This window comes from Prionailurus viverrinus, chromosome C2, assembly GCF_022837055.1.
Source record: "Prionailurus viverrinus isolate Anna chromosome C2, UM_Priviv_1.0, whole genome shotgun sequence".
Classification (NCBI taxonomy): domain Eukaryota; kingdom Metazoa; phylum Chordata; class Mammalia; order Carnivora; family Felidae; genus Prionailurus; species Prionailurus viverrinus.
Window position 1 is genome coordinate 21637716 of NC_062569.1, and position 17829 is coordinate 21655544.

Consider the following 17829-nt stretch of genomic DNA (forward strand, 5'->3'; position numbering starts at 1 on the left):
GTCAGGATTCCCTACAATGCACAGGTCCTTACTGGGGTAAATGGAAGATAACCCTGTTCTTCTCCTTGCAACAAAGAGTAAGAAAACCTACCCAACAAAACCTACCCCCCCCAAAAAAAACACCCTTCCAAAATAACAAGCTGAAATGAGAAGATAGTGATTTCACCTGAATGGAACTTTTTCTCCTCCTGCTTTCCCCAAAAAGAAGAGCTTCCCAAAGGAAAGAGGACAGCCAAACTAGAAAGGTGGGTATATAGAGAAGCCCTATAAGTATCTACACAAGCAAGCAAGTACCTACACAACTCTTACTCCTATTCCCCTGTTCTCTACTACACCATTCTATCAACCAATAACTCCACATAGTACAAGGTTTTTAGCTGGTGACTGCCCTTCGGCCCTTTTGGTTTTAGCCAAACTGAACTATTTACTGTTTCCCAAAGAAGTCCTGTTCTCTCCTTAATCTGTGACTTTGTTCATGTTTCTCCTTCTGCAAGGAACATCACCTGGGGTCCCCATCCTCTCCCTGGATAACCTCTCTTTGTCTTAGAAGTCAAAAATTCAAAGATGGCCTCTTCATGAAGCCCTCTTCTACACCACCTCTTATGCTCCTCTCAGCAGTTACATGTTCTTTATTCTAAACTCATTATCTACTAAATTCATTTTTAAAGCATTTATTATGTTTTCTGCTTAAGCTATTGCTGATGTGTCTGTCTCTCCACAAAACTGTTAGCTCTTTAAGAGAAAGGATTATAACCTTTCTACTTAGATCGATATCATTGAGCACATAATAAAATATTACACACTCAATAAATGTGTTTTAAATGAATGCATAGTTCAACAGCACACTTGCTCTGCAAAGGACCAGAGAGTAAATATTTTAGGTTTCACAAGCCATTAATTCTCTAGAAATTCTGCCATTGTAGTCTACTCAAGTCTACTCAACTCTGACATGGCAGAGAAAAAGCATCCATTGTCAATACATATATAAATATGACTGTGTTTCAATAAAAGTTTATTTACAAAAACAGGTGGTAGGTCAGATTTGGCCCACGGGCCATAGTTGGCTGATCCCTGGTAAACTAAAGGATCAAATAAATGAGAAAGCCCTGGAAAGTTCTTCTCACAAAGAGGACTTTAAGTCCAAGAGAAAATCTGATGATGTCAGGGTAGAATTGGTGACAGAGCCATTTTAAGTAGAAATGGGAGGTAAAGAGTGGCATGACAACACTTTCTGACCCTGAGGGAAGGGCAATTCTGGAGACTAGGAATAATCCATGTTAACATACATGCAACTGGGGAAGTGTGAGTCCATCGACGGCCTTATGAAGCTTGCAAATCTAATATTTGCTAATACTAGATTCTAGTAATTTAACTTCTGGTTCATAGATTTAAAGTGGCTACAAATGGGGAGCAAAAGACTGCCCTAAAGATACACTTTTCCTATGTTGCATGGGAGCTAAACACCAAGGAAAGATGTTAGCTACCTACGACATGATTATCCATACCAGAGGATGAAAATACCAGTCATGGTATAAAGATGGGTGACATTTGGTAGAGCTCTGAGAGAGAGAGAGAGTTTGGACAGGTAACCCTTAAGTTAAAACACACAAGGCAATGCAGGTGACACAGTGAAAATATTTTCAATTCTAAACCAATGTAACATGCTAACGTCATTATATGGAAGGTAAGCAAATAATCCCATAATCCTTTGTTTTAAGGCATGGTTCTGATGCTTATGTTTTATTTTTTCTTCTCCAGGTTATATTTTCTTGGGGAATTTCTGTGGTACAAGGAAGACAATAAAATAAAAGAATGCAGCATGGCAAGTCCAATCAGTTTTGGAAGGAAACTGTAAAAGAAAAGTTGTTCACTTAGGTTACTGACCCACATTCAAATGGAGATCCAAACTTTGAGATATATTTCCAAATGCAAAGACGGATAAAATGTTGGAGTGGTGCCTGATCCCATTTAATACCCTTCTCTGGAAGGCAAAACATCCAACAGTGCTACAAACGCAGCAGCCAAATCGTCATGTTTGAAGCAGCAACATCATTCCCAGCAGCACTACCTGGCTACTGCAGGATGGAATGGAATGATGCGTGAAGGGGGATCTGGAGAACGGAGCTGCACAAACATAAAAAGACCTGGCCATAAAATAAGGTGAGGACGTTTACTGCCCTTTCAGGAGAAAAGTGTCTAAACAAATCAAATGGTGGTATATGTTTCCAGCCTCTACATTTTCCCCTTTCCTTCTTTCTCTAAAAAAAGTATTTGAAGATTTCAAGAGTTGGACCAAACTGTGTGATGGATAAAACACTAATTTATCACAACTGATCAGTGCCCCCTGGAAAAAAGTTGGTACCATAGTCTTTTGTTTACTGGCTTCAGAGGACACATCCTGAGGTTCCCCTAAAGCATTACCACTCTTTTTATACAGAAATGCCCTCTGTAATGGATCTAACTCACTCAGGGAGCACAGTGTGGACAGCCATGGACCTCACCTAAATGGATTACTGTTAGTGGAAGGCCACTATGGGAAACTACTTGGAACCCAACTATGAGCTTTTGGCCTGAATTGCCTGGACTGTTAGCACATCCCAAACCCACCTGCAAATTTTTCACTTTGGCTCTAAAGACATGGCAAGATATAATAAAACCTTTGTGAATCCTTGAATTCCATTCTCTTCTCAATCAGAAATTATTCTGGTAATCAAAGTCATGAAAGCCATCAGTCCATTTTACCACTGAGAGTGGAATAGAGCTCAGCTTTGGTTAAGAACTTCTCAACCTCTTTTCTAAATGCTGAGGCCATGCTTCAGTGAACAGTCCTTAATTTTTTTATTTCTATATTATTAATGTCAGTGATCCTAAGTTAAGATACCTTATGGGAAAAATGTATTAACAAAAATGCATGAGGTAGGATGGATGGTAAAGTACTGGAGAAGACAGTAAACTGTCTTCTCAGTCCAACCAAAAATTGCCATACAAGAATGTGTGCAAGTATTGTCAGCTATTTTGACTTTTGGAGAATTCAAAATCTAGATTGCTATGTATGTGTGTGTATTTTAAACAATTGTTATTAATTAAAAAAAACAGTGCAAGCCAATAAAACATATGTAAGGGTCACCTACAGCTCATGACTCATCTGCTTACCACCTTTCCTTAATATCAACAAAGATGCAACTGACTTTATACATTCACCTATAATTAATTGTGCCAAAGGAGGAGGAGCACAGCAAATAAAATCCTGGGTTCAAATTAGGGACCAGGGTTTGAATATGCCACTTAGTACTATCTAACATTAGGGAAGTTATTTAAACTAAGAGCCTTAGGGTATTCACCTGCGATGTATCCTTGATAAGATTTTTAAATATTGCCTACAGTTGCAACGAGTAGAAGGTCTGATTTTTGTAAAAATAATTCCCTTTGAATCTTAATGTTTTAAATACCAATATAAGCAAAACTAATGATTTTGAAATACAAGATACAAAGATCTTAAACAAGATAAAGAAGCTCGCCAAATATATTTAAAGTTCAATTGAAAATAAATGTGCCCCACAGTGATAGAATAGTATGCTTATTGGGTTTCTAGTGACTGCAAATATTTATTGCTTAAATTCACATATACATATGATGTAAATTATATATATTTAAAAACAACATGCTTTAAGAACTTACATGAAGCAATTAACAAAGATGGTTCATTGCCACAATGTCTAATGATATATTACATAAATAGGAGATACCTTACAAAACATTCAACAAAATTATAAAAATTCATGAATTGTCAATCATCTATATGTTTTGCTGGATATCTCTTCCTGTGACCAAAGAGAACTTGACCAGACATTGAGAATCCAGTTATTGAGAGGTCCAAGGTTTTGAATCTCCTGAATAAACTCAGAAGTTAATCCTAAAGCTCTCTTTAGTAAATCTGTGTTTCCCTTTTCAATTAAGTTTGGAGCTAAGAAGGAAACATCTAACTACAGTTGGAGGAATAATCATAGCTCATTCAAAAGACAAGCCAAACCATTCACCTACAAAGGAGAAATGACAAACCCATAGGTTTAAAATGCATGCACTAGGGGTACCTGGGTGGCTCAATCAGTTAAGCATCCAACTTCAGCTCAGGTCATGATCTCATGGTTTGTGGGTTTTGACTCTGTGTCGGGCTCTGTGCTGACAGCTCGGAGCCTAGAACCTGCTTTGGATTCTGTGTCTCCCTCTCTCTGTCCCTCCCCTGCTCGTTCTCTCTCTCTCTCTCTCTCTTTCTCTCAAAAATAAATAAACTTTAAAATATATGCACTAAAAATCATACACATATACACAAAACTATATTTTAAAGTAAATGTTCTAAGAAAACAAATCCTTGCGTATTCCTGTTCCTTGTCCTGACATGGACTCTAATTCTTTCCTCCTTTATTTGAACCTATTGAAGAGCTCAAATGCATAATGAAGTTCCCTTAAAACTATTTCTCCTGTGTTTCATAGACAGAAGTCTAGGGAAGAAGATTAGCATCTCACTTTAGAACAGGCATCCAGACTAGCAATTTTCCAAGTGTGGGAAACAGTTGGCTAGAAATGCCTCCTGCTTTGACAGGCTTCCATCATACCCAGCCATCATACCCAAGCCCTCTATGACCATTGAGAACTTTGCAAGACGCTGAAAAATATTTCCACTTGGATATACTCTTTCCTCAAACTTAGTATACTGAAATGAGCCATATCCAGGCCCCCAAAGCTGGTGGCGACTCATGATCTATCCCTTCAGCCCATCAATCCCCCCTGATCACTATGCTCAAACCACAAGAACCTTCCTCATTTTTTAAGAATTTTTTTGTTATTGTGGTAAAATGTACATAACACAAAATTCATCATTTTGACCATTTTTAAGAGCATAATTCGCCAGCATTAAGTACATTTATATTGTTGTATAACCATCACTGTTACCCATCTCCTGAAATTTTTCATCATTCCACACTGAAACCCTGTACCTACTAAACCCCAATTCTCCATTCCTTCCTCCCCCAGCTTCTGGTAACCACTATTCCATTTTTTTTGTCTCTATGAATTTGACTATTCTAAGAACATCATGTATGTGGAATAGACATTATTTGTCCTTTTGTGTCTGACTTAATTCCACTTAGCTCACAAGCATCTTCTTGGACATTTGTCACTCACTGCGCTCCACTCAAAACCTCATGTAAGTAATCTTTCACCTCTACTTTAAGTCTGTTTCTTTCTCTAAATGTTCCCTATCATATCATGACTCAATTCCTGTAGGAACTTTAGAATAGTTGCCATAAGCTTTATATCTCTTCTTTACATTCCACCCTACATAAGAAAAACCTTCTGGAAACATGTTGTCACTTCAGAATTTGTTGGCATCCCGCAGACCCGGAGGAAAAAAAGTCCTAATTCCTTGGCCTGATACGCAAAATTTCCCACAAGTGGGCTTCACCCGTGTCTCCAGCCAAACTCTTACTTACCTCCCGAAGCAAACTCGGTGATTAATCAGGACAGTAAACCCTCTCGACCCGCAAAGCTCACTTGGGTGTCTTCTGCCATTCTCCCCACCTTCTGTACTTTTGTTTGGGTATATAAAGCATGTTCCGCAGCCTTCCCTGTTGAATTTGTCCCAGAGGGGTCACCTCCTCACCGTATAAGTCCATGGCAAGTTCTTTCTCTAACACGTGTTTTGCCCCTTCGTCTTCACTGCTTTTGCATCGTGGATCCTCCCAATGTTTGCCTTGTCCTCCCACCTACGTTATGACTCTGAACTTTAACATTCACAGCCCCTGACACAGAGACATTGCTCAATAAATATTTTTTTAACTTATGACATGGTTTTTCAACACTTATAGAATTGGTGGATTGGTTACCTTTTACCTGTATCTTTCCCAAAGCTTTCTTTTTGGTCAAAATAGGAAACAATCCACTCTCTTAACTCCTGAATAAACCTCAAGCCTTTCCTAACATCACGGGTTACCGTTGAAAATTAGAGCTGGCATGTGACTGCAATGTAAAAGTTTAGCCACTTGGAACACTACTATTTAAGTATGTGTGTTACCCAATTGTCCATAGCTGCTTCTAATGATGGAGCTTGCACTTAACTTCAGTCGGCATCTTTTTCCTGGGCTGAATGTTTGGCTTTTACTGCAAATCAGTTTCTCCTCACTTCGTAATGTATTTCCACTTGCTTAGAATTTATCATGCTTCGTTGGATTCAACAAATATATTTTCAACAATGTAACAGTGCACCATTATACAGGATGGCTGACATCTTAGAGAGAAGTTAATTTGTGCCCTATGACAATGATTATGAATTGAGCTAAGTCATTTTCAGTGATAGATATTATCCCCCAAAGGATAAGTTGCCATTCTCTTATTTGGCACCTGTCTGTCAGGTCTCTGCCAACTATATTTCCTTTCTGTATTCTTTTTCTTTTACTCTCTCCCACATTGGAATATGTATTGCGTCCTTCTCTCCTAGCCTGAGCTGCTCCATTTCTCCTACACATTCTCTTTTGATACATCACACAGTGCTGCCATGAATGGTGGATGCCCTGTAAAAATATATGCTCCGTTCTATTCTTCTCGCCCTGTTCAGTGTGGCCCAGGCAGCAAAATGGAATGCCATTGGCTTACCATTGCAAACCATTTGGGATGCAACCCTCAAGAGCACTAGGGGTCAGATGGCAAAAAGCTATCATCGAAAAAGAAAATCCATGCAGAAAATACCTTTGGACTCTTAGCAAAAGAGCTCCTCGTGCTGTAGACCAGAGTTAGCAAGCAGATTGTTGTCTTGTACAGAATTTGAGCTGACTCCCCTATCTTAGAAAGAGTCCCAGGTAAGGAGCCTGAAAAGTGACATAAGCACGAACAAGCTTTTCTAGACTCACTCCTCTTGCATTTTGTCTGAGGAAATTTTAAATCACAGCAAAGGAATATTCTATCCCCGCGGATTTACTTACCAGTCCATAGTAATGCATTCACTTTTCACCTTTGTTCAAATCATCCCCTATCCCCCCTCCCTAAAAGCCCAAATTCTGTATGAAGGCTTTTTTGACTTACATCCGCCCCCCCCCCACTTCCTCCCAAGCCTTCCAACCCTTCCTGCCTCCACCATTAGTTTGACTTTGTTATTTCCTGCCATGATTTGTGATGGCTTCTGTGTCCTCTATGTGTCTGTATCCTACAATATAACCTCCCTAAGACAAGGAAACCTATTTAGTGTTTCTTCAGGTTTAACACCAATGGCTTACCTAGAATAAAAGTATAAAAAATATTCATTGATGGATTTGTTAAATGTTTATTTATTTTTCAGAGAGAGAGAGAGAGAGAGAGAGAGAGCGAGCATGAGTGGGGGAGGGGCAGAGAGAGAGAGAGAGAGGGAGACACAGAATCTGAAGCAGGCTCCAGGCTCTGAGCTGTAAGCACAGAGCCTCACACAGGGCTCAAACCTACAAACTGTGAGATCATGACCTGAGCTGAAGTTGGACGCTTAACCGACTGAGCGACCCAGGTACCCTGTTGATGGATTTTTCTTCTTCTCCCCAGTCCGAAGGATCTCTCCTACCCCAAGATTTTACCTAGAATATCATTTATTACAGTGTGCCTTTATTAAAGTAGTGTGTGTGTGTGTCCCAGGCAAAGTTTTGATTTCAAAGAGGACAAGGAGTAGCAGGGATGAGTTGCATAAGTATGTAGGGCCCAATAAAGCTGCTAGACTTAAACTGACCCCTGGAAACAAAATACCTTACACTAAAAGCATCCTGGGTGAGGAATTTACTGAAGCAAGAGACAAAACAATAGCATGAGGAAACAGACAAAAAATCAGGTGAAGAAAACACAACGACAATTTCGGAGAACGTGAAAACACAAGAAAAAGAAAGCATAATAAAAGTCCCTAAGGGCCCCTACGTGGCTCAGTGGGTTAAGTGTCCGATTTCGGCTCAGGTCATGATCTCCCAGCTTGTGAGTTCCAGCCCCACGTTGGGCTCTGTGTTGACAGCACGGAGTCTGGAGCCTGCTTTGGATTCTGTGTCTCCCTCTCTCTCTGCCCGTCCCCTGTTCACACTCTGTCTCTTTCTCTCTCAAAAATAAACATTAAAAAAAAATGTCCCTAAAGTAGGATGTGGACCAGCTTCTTCACCAAGAAGATCCAGGGACAAGTACAATGACATATTGTAGATTCTTCAAAGTCGTATTTTAAAACTACACGTTTCTCATTCCTGAGTATGGATTCCAATTTCTCACCTAAACAGAAGGGAAGCAAACACAGCCATGGTGCACTCCTCTTCCCCCTGCCTCCTAAGTGACTAAAGGCCTGCCATGCCTGTGGCTGGGGTCCCCCAACAGGATTGCAGACACGCAAAAGAAACCAGCGGAGCTTACCTGGAGCATCGCTGGCTCAGCCTCAGAGAATATAAATTTCCATAAGGGACAGAATGGCCTATTAGCGAATTATATGCAACTCTTGTAAAGTACCACATTTTCTAAATTCATGATGCTTGGCTCCAGTACAGGAGGGGAAACAGGAGAAAAGGCAAAACTAAATAAAAATCCAATCAGACAGAAACAGAAACAAACCAAAAAAGTCTAATCACCAACAAGCATAAGTGTCAAGGGGCTCTGGCTTGGAAATTCCTGCAGAATAATATACAACCTTTAATATTTTACTCCTTTAAATCTGGAAAAAAACTAGAGAGTAAGAAGATAGCTCCTAATCTTTTCTATTACTGCTTAACTAATTTTAGTCAGCAAAATTAAGCAACTTTTATTTGCTTAGCAAGTGAATAAAACAAGAACTTTAAAGCAGTCGAAGCTTTAAGCTTTCATCGAAAGTTACAGGTAGCCGCCAAAGGAAAATCTTATCTGTTGAAAAAGCAAGTTCAGCACTTAGCTGCAGAGCTATGAAAGTCTGAAGATAAGAAGATGTGGTATCATTTAATTAACAGCCACCCAATGATGGCTCAGAAGAGATTAATTCCATTTCTTAAGAAGTTAAGACCAACCTTAGTCTCTACCAGAAAACACATTTTAACCTAAGTTGTGCTTTCTCCTTCTTCCTCCCCCTCTCCCGTCCCTTAGGTATGTTCATATTCTCTCCCTATGCCTTGCTGCTTCTCTCTCCCTTTTCCCCATAAAACCAGTCTTTTCACTTAAAAAGAAAGTGTCTGTTGACAGTTGCTCAAGATATTTCTAGAAAGATATCAACTTTATTCTTGTAGAAATAAGCAGCACTCACTAACTTTGTTCCTGAAGAACAAAAAAGGTAATCAAGTAACTCGATTGATATTTTTAATGGAAGAAAAGAGTGTTTGAATATCTGATAGAGTAATAAACATAAAAAAATTTTTGCTATGGCGACTAAACCAAAGACAGGACGTTCAACTGAAATATAAATGAAATGGCCACATCAAAATGTCATATTTATATAGAAATACATAGTGAAGAAAGGTGAATAAAAGCCTCGCAAGTCCATGAAAGTAAAAAATAAAAAATATCATAATATGGCATAGTATAGCATAACGTGACATAACATAACGTAACGTAACATAACATAACATAACATAACATAACATAACATAACATAACAAGAGCCAGGAAAAAATACAGCATGTCACTATGAATTTTTGCCTTTCTTCCTTCCCTATGTGACTGCTTCCCTCCTTATCCCCTTAAGGGTTTGTAACCTTGTTGAAGATGCTTCCTGGGAGTATAAAACATCCAATACCATTTATATGCGCATGTAGCAGAGAATTCCACTGAAATGGAGTTTTTAAAAAAGATTAATAAAGCCTGAAATGGAGCAATAGATATTTCAGTATTTGAGTGACAACAAAAGTGGATGTGTGTATAAATCAGAGAGAGATTCCTCTCCTGAGACACGATTCAATATACTGTATTGGAAAGGTATTATAGTTAGGCTCAAGAAAGATTGAATTATGATGACAAAAAGAGAACCTTCATCCGGTAACCTACTTTTGTGGATGTGAATCAACGTGATACTAATAAACACATAGAATAAAACCACAGTCTGAATAACTCTTAAGTGCACAAAGACCATAGTATAGGAGAAATAAGTAATGAAAGCCAATTTAGCCACTGGAGTATTTCCCTGGACCAGGTATAATTTTTAAAAACACATGAATCTCCTTCCTTCCATACACTAAGTATTGGGTTTAGTAAAATTAGCTAGGTATGCTCCCTCAATTTATCCCTTCTCAAACCACAGGGCAATCCTACAGCTTCCAAATGGGAAGAGAATTAAATTGGGTGTCTAGGAGGTAATATAAATTTTGACTTAACTCAGAATATTTCTTTTAGATTTATAGAAACATATTCATATATTTATAAATGTTATACATTTATCTTTATTATTTCTAATAAAAGTAACAAATGACTGTTATAAAAATATTACAGATAATTAGTAATACCACCAAGCCCACTAATACCACTATAAACATCCTAGAGTGACAAGATATTCTTTAAGATGTTTTCCCCTTTATATTATGTACACATGCCTTTGTGCTTATATGACTTGTTTTCTTTTTACAAAAATAGAAATCATATGAGATGGGTAGTTTGCATATTAGATGAGTGTGTAATTTGTTTATTCCCTTAAGAATATGTAGTGGAGGGGGCACCTGGGTGGCTCAGTCCAACTTCAGCTCAGGTCATGACCTCGCAGTCTATGAGTTCAAGCCTTTTGTCGGGCTCTGTGCTGACAGCTCAGAGCCTGGAGCTTGCTTTGGATTCTGTGTCTCCTTCTCTCTCTATCCCTCCCCTGCTCATGCTCTGTCTCTCTCTCTCTCAAAAATAAATAAATATTAAAAATAATTTTAATAATATAAAAAATAACATGTAGTGGATATTTTTCCACATTAATAATGCACATCATCATTTCAACGTAATATATATTCATACCATAATTATAGAACCAACCCCTTAGTGACAGACGTTTGAGATTCTTTAGAAATTTTTGCTGTTATAATCAAGGCGTCCATAAACATCCTTATGCATATGTCTCTGTGTGCTGTACATCTTCACTTTTGAATTAAATATGAAATATGTGTCTCACCAATACTGGAGAGAGCAATATTTCTGTAGCCGCTTTACTGCTGTCCAAGTTTTTATTTGACAACTCTACCTGGATAAATTCTTAGAAACCCTTTGCTAGAGCTTTATATCGAACATACACACACAAACAGATATATAATCATAAGATTTAGGAAAAACAGAAAAACTTATTTAAAAAAAAATGAAGGGCAAATGGATGGCAATTCAAGGTATAAATAGTATCTATTAGAGTATTATATAAAATATGATACAAATTTAGCCTTGAAGATATTAGTCATTAAGCAAACATGACTATGGCATAATAGTAGCCTTCCTAAAGGCTAATTTACCATGACTACTTAAATCTAAATACACTTTGATGTATCAGAAATGATGTATGCTTCAAAAGGTATTGTGATTTAAATGTCTGAGATTAATACTCCAAAACTCAAAACTGTACCATCCAGAATTTTAAGTTGTGGACCAACTTGGTTTTCTAAGGAGACAATACACTCCAGTAGCTATAGCCAAAAGCACCAATTCAATGAAGTCACAGTAGAGAATAAGGGACATAAGGTCTATATTTTCATGTTGGTCACATTGTAGTGTAAGAAAAGATAACAAATCAGTAAATATATTAATAAACAAGATCATTTGTGAGAGTGATAAGTGCAGTAAAGGACATATGTCTATAACTAGGGATGATGTGGTAGAAAGTAATAGGGGTTTGGGTGGGGACAGGAGGAAGATTAGAAAAAGCTGTCTGGGAAAGTCTGTGTAATGAGGTGACATCTCACAGTGAATAAACCAACGAGAAAGAGGCACACATGGAAAAATCAGGGAAGGACATCCTTGGCATAAACACCAGTAGGTGGAAACATCCTGAGGTGAGAGTGAGCTTGGAGTGTTTGAAAATAAGACAAAAAGTCTGGCACATCTGGAGATGGTGCACAAGAGGGAAACATTAGGAGATCAAGTCTGAGAGGTAAAGACCTTCTACCAACATCCAGCAAAAACAATTTCCCACAAGCCAAATATGGGATGCTACTTGCTTTTGTAGACCCACTGGTTAAGAATGTTTTTTTATACATTTTTGAAGGATTACATTTTAAATAGTTACATATGTTTTTAAATAATATCCTCATGACTATCAAAGCCTAAAATATCTACTATCTTCTAGATCTTTACAGAAAGAGTTTGCTGCCTCCTAGTCTAGACCATGGTTAAGAGTTTCTATTTTATCTTCCAAAAAAAACAAGAGTCCAGGGCCAGATGGCTTTCCAGGGGAATTGTACCAAACATTTAAAGAAGAGCTAACACCTATTCTCTTGAAGCTGTTCCAAAAAATAGAAATGGAAGGAAAATTTGCAAAATCTTTCTATGAAGCCAGCATTCCCTTGATTCCAAAACCAGACAAAGACCCCACTAAAAAGGAGAACTATATACCAATTTCCCTGATGAATATAGATGCAAAAATCCTCAACAAGATATTAGCCAACTGGATCCAACAATATATTAAAAAATTATTCACCATGACCAAATAGGATTTATACCTGGAATGCAGGGCTGGTTCAATATCCACAAAACAATCAATGTGATTCATCACATCAATAAAAGAAAGAACAAGAACCACATGATTCTCTCAATAGATGCAGAGGAAGCATTTGACAAAATACAGCATCCTTTCTTGATAAAAACCCTCAAGAAAGTAGGGATAGAAGGATCATACCTTGAGATTATAAAAGCCATATATGAAAGACCGAATGCTAATATCATCCTCAATGGAGAAAATCTGAGAGCTTCCCCCTAAGGTCAGGAACAAGACAGGGATGTCCACTCTTCACTGTTATTCAACATAGTACTGGGAGTCTTAGCCTCAGCAATCAGACAACACAAAGAAAAGGCATCCAAATTGGCCAGGAGGGGGTCAAACTTTCACTCTTCACAGATGACATGATACTCTATATGGAAAACCCAAAAGATTACACCAAAAAACCAGTAGAACTTATCCATGAATTCAGCAAAGTCACAGGATATAAAATCAGTGCACAGAAATCAGTTGCATTCCTATACACTAACAATGAAGCAACAGAAAGAGAAATCAAGGAATCAATCCCATTTACAATTGCACCAAAACCCATAAAATACCTAGGAATAATACTAACCAAAAAGGTGAAAAATCTATACACTGAAAACTACAGAAAGCTTATGAAAGAAATTAAAGAAGACAGCAAAAAAATGGAAAAATATTCCATGCTCCTGGATAGGAAGAACAAATATTGTTAAAATGTCAATATTACCCAAAGCAATCTACATATTCAATGCAATCCCTATCAAAATAACACCAGCATTCTTCACAGAGCTAGGACAAACAGTCCTAAAATTTGTATGAAACCAGAAAAGACCCCAAAAGCCAAAGTAATCTTGAAAAAGAAAACCAAAGCAGGAGGCATCACAATCCTGGACTTCAAGCTGTATTACAAAGCTGTAATCATCAAGACAGTATGGTACTGGCATAAGAACAGACACTCAGATCAATGGAACAGAATACAGAACCCAGAAATGAACCGACAAACATATGGCCAACTAACCTTTGACAAAGGAGGAAAGAATATCCAACGGAATAAAGACAGTCTCTTCAGCAAATGGAGCTGGGAAAACTGGACAGTGACATGCAGAAAAATGAACCTAGACCACTTTCTTACACCAGACACAAAAATACAGTCAAAAAGGATGAAAGACCTAAATGTAAGACAGGAAGCCATCAAAATCCTTGAGGAGAGAGCAGGCAAAAACCTCTCTGACTTTGGCCGCAGCAACTTCTTACTCAAAACGTCTCTGGAGGCAAGGGAAATGAAAGCAAAAAGGAACTATTGGCACCTCATCAAAATAAAAAGCTTCTGCACAGCAAAGGAAACAATCAGCAAAACTAAAAGGTGACTGACAGAATGGGAGAAAATATTTGCAAATGATGTATCCGATAAAGGGTTAGTATCCAAAATCTATAAATAACTTATCCAACTCAACACCCAAAAAACAAATAATCCAGTGAAGAAATGGGCAAAAGACATGAATAGACACTTCTCCAAGGAAGACATCCAGATGGCCAAAAGACACATGAAAAAATACTCAACATCACTCATCACCAGGGAAATACAAATCAAAACCACAATGAGATACCACCTGACACCTGTCAGAATGGCTAACATTAACAACTCAGGCAATAACAGGTGCTGGTGAGGATGCGGAGAAAGAGGATCTCTTTTGCACTGCTGGTGGGACTACAAACTGGTGCAGCCACTCTGGAAAGCAGTATGGAGGTTCCTCAAGAAATTAAAAATAGAACTACCCTTCAACCCAACAATTGCACTATGTATTTACCCAAGGGATACAGGTAGACTGTTTCGAAGGGGCACATGCACCACAATGTTTACAGCTGCACTATCAACAACAGCCAAAGTATGGAAAGAGCTCAAATGTCCATCGATGGGTGAATGGATAAAGATGTGGTGTGTATATATATATATATATATATATATATATATACACAATGGAGTATTACTTGGAAATCAAAAAGAATGAAATCTTGCCATTTACAACTATGTGGATGGAACTAGAGGGTATTATGCTAAGCAAGATTTGTCAGTCAGAGAAAGACAAATATCATATGACTTCACTCATGACAACTTTAAGATACAAAACAGATGAACATAAGGGAAGAGAAGCAAAAACAGGGAGGGGGAGAAAACATAAGAGATACTTAAATATGGAGAACAAAAGAGGGTTACTGGAGGGGTTGTCGGATGGGGGGGGATGGGCTAAATGGATAAGGGGCACTAAGGAATCTACTCCTGAAATCACTGTTGCCCTATATGCTAACTAACTTGGATGTAAAATAAAAAAAATAAATTTAATTTAATTTAAAAAATTAAAAAAAAACAGTTTCTATTTTAATCCAAGTGTTAGAGGAAGGCACTAAAGGTCTCACATGGAGAATAGGGATGAGTTACCTATTTCAATGATCATTCTACCTTCTATCTAGGGCCTGGATGCAAGCAGTGCAAGCAAGGGCACAGCTTGAGACTAGAATAGCAGTCTCAGTGAGAGATTTAAGTGGCTCAAGAGAGAAAACTTCTAGGGTAGGAGGTGTGGAATCGCAGCAAAGAACACTACAGTTGTACTCTTATCAACCAAGCATAACCTGAATTAGTTAGAGATCTCTGTAGTTTTAAAGGTGGCAGTCTAAGCTGAAGATAAAAGGAACATGATTTGGAGACGACTCGATGACAGGTGATCTAACCCAAATATTATTTTATGTTAAAGTCTTCTCTATAGCATCGCTGATGAAAGTCCAGTTTCTGCTCAAGTATCTCCAGAATGAAGAACTCCATTTGTAACATATAGCAACAAAAATGGTATATGCCTTGATTAGACAATTCTGAAAAAGGGACCACTTAGATGATATTGCTCATGCTGGGCATCAAAATTTTTACCATAAAAAATAAGGGCTCCAACCAGACGGGATAACTTACAGGACAGTAACTGATGGAGTCATTACTTAGAACATCATTAAGATGTCATATCATTTTTCTTCTTCCATAATTGTGTCACTATTTCCAGTACTGATTCAAAAGCCAAATATGGACAGGAAAGGTAGGGCCAAAAAAAAATAAAGGCACGATTGTGCCAAATACAACCCAGAAAAGACTGAGTAAATAATTACCTGAGTCCAAGATCAAACTGAGTACCAGAAAAATGTGAGGAGAAACAGAGATCTAGATTGCTAAACACAAGGAAGAAGAGCAGAGAACTAGAGAAATAGTCAAGTCAATGGAGATGGACACAAAAAATGGAAGTTACCAGCGTGAACTGACCAATGCACAAAATGACATCTTTATTACCAGTGATGATTTCATAAGCAATGTTCGTATTCCAATTCTTATCCCCATAATGTCTTACAGGTGAGCCCCACACTGAAGAAATCCAATCCCAAGTATACATATATAATTGATCTTAAATATAGGGGCCAGGGAAAACAATGTTTTTCCTGTGTTATAAGATCACAGTAGGTCCTTCTTCCCCTAACTCATCTCCCAGCCTCCTCATACTCACTCCAGTTTAAGAGATTGTTTTGCCTGAAACCAGTGACTTTGTCTTGCACAATTAGTATCATACCAAGACCAATCACAGCCCCTTCTCTATTATAGCAATTAATGAAACATAAGATAATGAATGGAGATATAGCCTCAATTCATGATTTGAGACAGTTAACTCAAACCTCTATCCAGGACCCTCCTTATACTAATTCCTTCTCATAAACCAGAGCCACAAAATACAGAAAGTTAAGGTGACTTGAAAAAGGTAACGTTTGCCTGATCCTTTACATATTTCAGCTTAATCTAGTACCTAACTTTTTAAAAAACATTAGAGAAGGAGAATCTCTTTGCTCTCTTTCTCTCCTCTGCAAGGTCTCTGACCAAAAGTTAAACACATACCCTAGAGGAAGCACAGAATTATTTTTAGATGAGTCCATCAGCAAACATGTCTTTCCTGCCTCAGTCACCAACCCCAAGAGTTCTCTGAGCTTTTGAAATTAACTATGAGGAGAAGTTGTCTTTGTTAGACATGATTTTCAGTTTTTGAGGTTATAAACTCTTAATGATAACAGGATTATTTCCATTTGAGAATTAGCAGCTTCTCTTTTGCTTTGCTTTACCTGTTTAAAAGTCTTTCAAAGATATTTGCCTGAAATAAAAAATGTTACCAGGGTAAAGCTTAAACTTCTAAGTCCCATTAGCCACTAAGTGCTCCCAACAGAAAAGGACATTAACTGAGGTGTCTTCTTAAATAAGCAAATGTGCAAAGATTGTATGGCCTAATTATTCATCTGACTAGCTTCTTATAGGTGTTGAAAGGAGAAATAAATGCTCTTAGGCAATACTTTGACAGATGTATCTTGCCCCTTGACCTGATTATTCAGATTCTTATGTGTGGAGTTTTATTAGCATTGGAACCAATTTTTTAGGCACACAGCTCTGAAGTTGTAATAAAAATTAACGTCATGATTAAACATACAAATATTCATTTTACACCTCATTATACAGAGCACATGTAATTCATAAAGCAAGGTCAAACTGTGTTCTTATTACAATCCTTCACTCGATTGCTATCAAATTTGCTGATGCTGAAATGCAAGTCCGTTGCTGTTAGAATGAATACATTTCTGTTATTCTGTGTAGCTATAGATAACGATATCCCCAAAAGTGTGAATTGAAAGATGAGTTTCAATAGTTTCAGATGGTTCCCTGAATAAGATAGTGAAATGTTTCATGATATTTGGTATTAGAATATAAATTGATATTCTTTAATTTCCTCCCTTTTGAAAGATGTTCCATTAATGTAGATGATTATTTTACAAAACACTTTTAAAAAGAGATAACAATAAAGAAGTGATTAATTATGTAGATCTTCAAGGCTTACCCTTGATTGCTTTCATTGTAACCAAAGTAGAAAATCCCATTAATATGGTAGCATTGATTATTCAAAATGGTCAAATCTATCCTTAAATACTAAAAGCAGCAGTAGGGAGAAACAAAGTTCAGATGAAAAATCAAGAAAGAAAAACTGTCCCTGTCAGTAAGATGATCTACTTAAGCACTAATAAATCAGGCCATTCACATTTTCCTTTCAACAGGATGACCTATTGAATGAACCTATCCAAGTTCTTCGAGGAAGATATTAAGAAATGAATTTGGCCTCCTTTTT